The sequence below is a fragment of the Giraffa tippelskirchi genome, chromosome 4 (assembly GCF_054371585.1).
Source record: "Giraffa tippelskirchi isolate mGirTip1 chromosome 4, T2T-mGirTip1v1.2.pri, whole genome shotgun sequence".
NCBI lineage: Eukaryota > Metazoa > Chordata > Mammalia > Artiodactyla > Giraffidae > Giraffa > Giraffa tippelskirchi.
In genome coordinates, this window is record NC_137278.1 from 127,644,743 (window position 1) to 127,650,783 (window position 6,041).

The following is a 6,041-nucleotide window of genomic DNA, read 5'->3' on the forward strand; positions in this document are numbered from 1 at the left end:
GAATTGCAACTAGAAATTCGATCGATTGGTACGAGGGACCACGTGGTCCGGAGTTGGCCAATGACCAGGCCGCCCGGGATGAGCTAATAATGGAAGCAATTTGTAACTTTCAGTAGCGCTCTAGGCCTGGGTACTGGAGGGAGGGAGGCGGGCGGAGGTGGGGAAATGGGTGCCCCCAGTCCTTCCACTCTCCTCATTCGTGCGGGGCACCAGGATCCCCGAATCCTCTTTTTCCCCAACGCCGCAGGCACTTGCAGTGTCCCGCACCCACTTGTGTCCAACAGCCGCTGCTCGAGAGCAAGGTAAGCGGGTCCTCCATCCTTCAACCACCACCTCCCCCATCTTTTCTGGCACCTGCAAAAAGCGTCGCCTTTTTTGTCCCGTTAGACAATTTAAATATGATTTTGTTTTTCTCTTCGTTGAAAAAAATATATAATCCTTTTGTATTTTTTTTGGTATAATTTCAGATTTGGGGAAAGATTAAGTTCGTGTTAATATACTTTCCTTGGAGGACGACTAGTACTTTTTGGTTCAATTTTCTATTCTCTTCTTTTGGAGAGGAACATTCTATTTGAAGAGAGTTTACTTTAGAGATGAGTTACCCCTTTGTTTTTGCAAGTTTCACTTTTCTGATGATGTCAAGTTGGTGCCTTTCTCCATCCCATCTTCCAATTTCAGTATTTACAAAGAACCAGTTAACATATTTCAAGTTTATTCGTTTGTTTTTCTCCTCCCTCACTAGTTTTTGAGCTACTACTGAATCAACACAATTTTCTTTTTTCCTCCTAGTGTGGACCAAGGGATACTTTTGTGTTGATTTCTCTTTTTGTTTTGTAAATGAATTTATTGTTTGGGAAACTCTATGGGGGTGTGAAGGAGGTCTCTTTTGATTCATTCTGACCCCTCCTCTTTTGAAGGACAATTTACTTGAAGTGTTGTATGCATTGTCTTCAATTTTTATCTTTCAATTTTGATGTATTTTACCTCTTCTGTTAATAAAAACCTGACCTGTTCTTGAAATTTCATCTTTAGTTTGTTAAACCATCTTTAAAATTTTAATTTTATACACTTCACCATTTTGTACATTTCCTTACCCTTGTCCGGCCCTCTTTGCCCTCCTGCCTTCCTCCATCTGAGAACTCCCACCCTCAACGTCCACAATTCCCAGCATCAAATTCGATTCACCCATGGGCAAGGAGGGACGCCTGATAAGAAAATGTCCTAGTTGTGTCCGAGCTTAAACTCGAGGTTCTGGGCTCCTCTAGTCCGACTCCACAAGCCAGCAAAATCAGGGAAAGCAGAACTGCTATTTGACTTTTTAGTTTGGGACCAAGCTCTTTCTCCTTGGCTCTATTCTGGGTAAGTCTTTGGGACACAAAGTTGAATTTTTAGTTCTCATCTTGACCCTGAATTCTAAGCAAAGTAACAACAGATTTTTTTTTCCTCCCTTAAATGTAAACTGTGAGCTCAGTGTCAGCCTCTTGGGACTCTTGCCTCCTGGGAGAGATTCGCAGAAGAGAGACACAACATGTAGTTCCCTCTTTTACTTCTGATTAAGGTGGAGGGGGCTGGGGTTGGGGGACCCCATTTTGATCTCCAGCTCTAGCTTTGAATGGACACAAAGAATGAGAGGGATGGCCTGGGGACTAGATCACTTCGGGTCAGTGGGGTCTGGTTTAGGAGAGTTTGGGGTAAATCCCAGCTCCAAGGACATTCTCTCTAGCGTTACTGTGAAGTAAATCATCAAAGTAGTGTGATACAGTTGCAGCCTCTTCAGATCCATTGCAGGTACCAAAATCAAATGATGAGAGAAATTTCATTTCCCAAAGCCCCGCCTCTGCTGACTTTGTCTGTGCCTCTGAGGGAAACAGCCCAACTTGGCCAAAGTAACATTGTCATTGCTCCTCCCCACTCAGTCCCCAGCTCCTTTGTCACATTGACATTCTGGGCACATTCGGCCCAACCCCCGTCCCTGCTTCTCCCAAGTATGAATCTAAATTACTATTAATAAGGGGCCGCTCCAAGTTAATTGGCATTAAAAGAATTCATTTCAATTTGTTAATATTAAATGAACGCTCTGCACTTTAGCTCCCTTCTTCGCCCTAGATTCCCAGATGAGTGATGGGAAGTGGGGGCGGGGGAGGACGAGGAGGATTTTATTTCTGACTCCAGCGCAGTCACTGTGGTGCCTCCCTGGGGGCATGAGATCCAGGCGCAGTGGGGGCCTGATTGGGGACCATCTGACGGTCTTTTTAGGTGAAATTTATCTGATCCCGTTGGAGCTTTGGGGGAGGGCAGAAGGGAGTTGGGGGAGGGGATAGAAAGGTTTGGGGATGTTGTGGCAAGAGGTGTGCGCTGGTGAGGAGGATAAAGTAGCTTTGTGAAGGAAGGTGCTAGTAGTTCCAAAGCCCCCTAGAGAAGGAGGAGCTGGGGGAGGGTAGGATGTGAAGCAAAGCAGCTAGGGGTTCTGAAGTAGCTATCTCAGTGGGGTGTTTGTGATGAGATGAAATACACGTACTGTTGCCACAATGCTTGGCACCTAGAAACTACCAATAAACTAGCGTAGTGGCTAAAAGCACAGATTCTGGAGATAGGCTGCCTGGTTTTGAACCTCAGCCCTGCCTTGTGCTAGCTGTATGACCTTGGGCAAGTTACTTAACCTTTCCACACTGCCATTTCCTTATTTGGCAAATGGATTTACTTGTACCTAGCTAGTAGGCTGTTTTGAGGATTAAGTGAGTTAATATGTGTGACGTGTCTAGAACAGTGTTAGTTGTATGGGAAGTACTGTACAAACTGTACAAAGCTAGTTGTTACTGATGTTGTAGCTTTTCTGAGCTGGGGAGTTTGGAGATGGTCACGGAACCTCTTAGAGGTTAAGGGTTCAGTGGATTCTCTGCGATCATGAACGGGCCAGCCCTCTCACCCCCCATCCCTGGATCTGGTCTAATAACTCGGGTACATGTAGTGAGGGCAGGGGGAAGAGTAAGACCTGGGGCCCTGGAAGCTGGGACACCTGAGTTCTTCCCTGGCCTCTGCTTTGGCTCTTGGGTTGGTGGTCCCCTCTCAGTGACCACAGACTTCAAAGGAAAGTCACTTCTTTTTCCTCTGGAGGGCTGTGATGGGAGGATTGCTTTCTTGGTCTAATACCTCCCTTTGGTAGAGAGTCAGTCCCAGGAGTGTGGGTTGGGGGAGACTAGGTAGAGCAGGAGGGACTGAAGTTTACTAAATACTCTCTAACTAGGTACCAGCCTCCACATCTCTGACCCCACTGTAGAGTACAGAAAACAGAGGTCCAAAGAGATGAAGTAACGTGCCAAAATCATAAAGCTGCGAAGTGGCAAAGTTGGAATCTGAATGCTGACCTGCCTGATGACAAATCTTAACTCCCTTCCATTGCTGCATATTTTCTGAACAGAGACGTGGGACTTTCTGAAGGGTGAGGTAGGACACACGTAAAGTTGGGACACGGACGAGGCCAGGACCATGGGGCTGCTGGAAGATGAGGGTGGGGAGTGGGAATGTTTCAGTCAGGGAAGACTTCCTGGAGGAGGAAAGTACAGATCAGGGTTTAGATAAGAGGGGAAGGAAGATAGGAAGTAAAGAAGAGGGATGGAAGTGGCGCATTGGCAGAGCAGGTGGGGAAATACTGACCGTGCAAAGGCTGGGTGAGGCCAGAGGGTCTGGATCAGATTCACTTTTCTGGCACCAGGTATAATTGGTTACCATTTCTTAGGGCAGACTGTGCCAGGTGGATCTGTTACTCTTGTTTCACGCCTATGTTGACTCTGACAAGTGAGCTGCTCATTCCTACATCCAGAGGAGTCAGCTGAGGCTCTGAGAACTGAATCCCCACCTCAGGTCATGCATGTGGTAACTTGGTCTGCCTGGCACCAAAACCATACCCGGGCTCCTGCAAAGCACAGCTCCCCAGCCTGGTCTCTCCTTCCCTTCTGAGTTCTGGTCATCCTGCTCCCCACTATTTGTAGTCATGCCCAGGAACAGGAGTTAGAGAATAAGGTGAGATATAGAGGGGGAGGGGCAGGAGGGCAGTGGGGACAGAAGCTTTTCTCACATCCTTATGAAGAGGGTGGGTATTCTCCCTAGAGGAGGCCTCCAAGTCACTTTCCTGGGACTCTGATCTTGGGGTGGATGGGGGGACTTTATTGGGCATCACACTGTCCTCTGCAATGGACTTGATTTCTCCTCCACAGAGGGAGGAGGGGCAGAAGAAGAGGGCCGCTCAGCTGGCGGTGGTTTGAGCTCTGGATTCAGACTTGCCGGCTCTCCACTAAGTGCCTTTTCTTTTTGCTCTGTGAGGGCACAGAGCCTCCCAGCTGGACACTCCACTGGCCAGAGGGGCCAGAGGGGAATGTGAGCCGAGGAATGTCATCAGAGCCTTAAGATGTTGCGTAAGTTCTCCTTTTCATGAGCTGGAGCTGATGTACCTGAGACTGAGCTATGACTATGCAGTTGAGAAATCCCTAAGAGAGGGCAAAACCACGGTAGGATAAGATCCAAAGGTCTTGATTGACCAGGTCAAGCAGAGCCACCTGCCGTCTGGGATGGCTCCCTTCCAGACCGTCATACGATAAATAAACATGTTTTCTATTTGTGACTGTGTTTGAGACTCTTTGTTTTGTTTTTTTAAATAGCAGTTTTGCCATCATCCTTCCTCATATACCTTCCCACCTAAGAACAGAGATGGAAGGGACTTTGGAGATCATCTATGCTTGGCCAAACCCCTTCCTATCACCAAGGGACCTAGGTATCTTTCATCCTCACCCTCACTTCAACCTAAGAAGTTCAGCAGGACACCTGAGTTAGATGTTGGGTTGCTACATAAAGTTTTATTTGGAGAAAGAAAACCAGTTTGAAACCCCCTGCAAGTTCAATCTCCTCCCCCTGTTTTTTTAATTACAGACAAGGCCCAGAGAGAGGAAGTGACTTACTTAAGATCATACAGTTTTTCTGTCATTTTCTGAATCCAAGATGGGTTCTCTAATCACCGTATCAGTTTCCTCAACAAATCACAAGGACAAAAACACCCCAACCAGGCAGGGGGCCTGCATCTCCTCGGATAAAACTCTGGGATGGCCAGACCGTGGTTCCGTGATTTCCCGTGTCCTCCTGTTGGATGTCTGCCTCGGAGCCCCACCTCCCGGGCCTGGGAACCAACGGGCTGCATCTTTGCTCCAGCTGCCTTCTCACCCAGATGGTCCAACGCGCAGAGCAGAGCCGGGCCAGAGCCAAGCTCCCTGCCTCCCTCTAGTCTTGCCACATTTATGTTTCCCTCCTTCCCCCACCGCGGCCCCTTCCTAGTAGCCCACCAGGGAGGAGAAGGGGGAAAACTGTCATAAATTTCCCCTATTTATACAAGAAGACAGAATGTTTCTTGTGCCAGAAAAAACACAGAGAGGGAGCTGTCAGGGGAGAAGGGACCCAGTCCCATACCTCTGGGGCCAATTTATCTTCCTGAGTCGTGGCTTGGGGGCTACCATAACACTGCCTGTGTGATCTGCAGGCTTTGGCTTGGGGGGATGCCAGGACAGACAGTGCCTGGGCTTCATTTTGGCCTTCCTGCTCTATCTCAACTGCCCTGTCTCCACTTCTCCCTTTCTTTTTTTAAAACAAGTTGCTTGGGATATAATTCACACGCACCATACAATTTGCCATTAAAGTGTATAATTCAGTGGTTTCAGTGGAGTCACCGATACGTGCAACTATCACCATAGTCCATTTTAGACCATTTTCATCACCTCTAAAAGAAATCTCATACACCTTAGTTAGCACTCCTGTTTTTTTTTTTTTAAGAAAAATTTATTTGACTGTGCCAGGTCTTAGTTGTGGCATGCAGGATCTAGTTCCCCAACTGGGGATTGAACCTGTACCCCCTGCATTGGGAGCACAGAGTCTTAACCACTGGACCACCAGGGAAGTGTTTTACCACCCTCTTTTTATCCCTCTATACCCCTGCCAGCTGTGAGCAAACACTGATCTACTCTCTATCTCTACAGATTTCTCTATTCTGGAATCTCATA

At 47.5% G+C, this 6,041-nt stretch overlaps 1 long non-coding RNA gene across 2 annotated transcripts; it reads left to right on the forward strand.

The window, feature by feature from the left end:
* The first annotated feature begins 128 nt into the window (after positions 1 to 128).
* Positions 129 to 4,623, forward strand: LOC145503659 (uncharacterized). Of its 2 annotated transcripts, none has more exons than XR_014051641.1 (4): positions 129 to 302; positions 3,245 to 3,444; positions 3,737 to 4,020; positions 4,328 to 4,623. It is a non-coding gene; the product is annotated as an uncharacterized LOC145503659 (long non-coding RNA). The 2 variants fall into 2 exon arrangements; XR_014051642.1 differs by having other exon boundaries at positions 3,742 to 4,020; positions 4,215 to 4,623.
* The last annotated feature ends 1,418 nt before the right edge of the window (positions 4,624 to 6,041 follow it).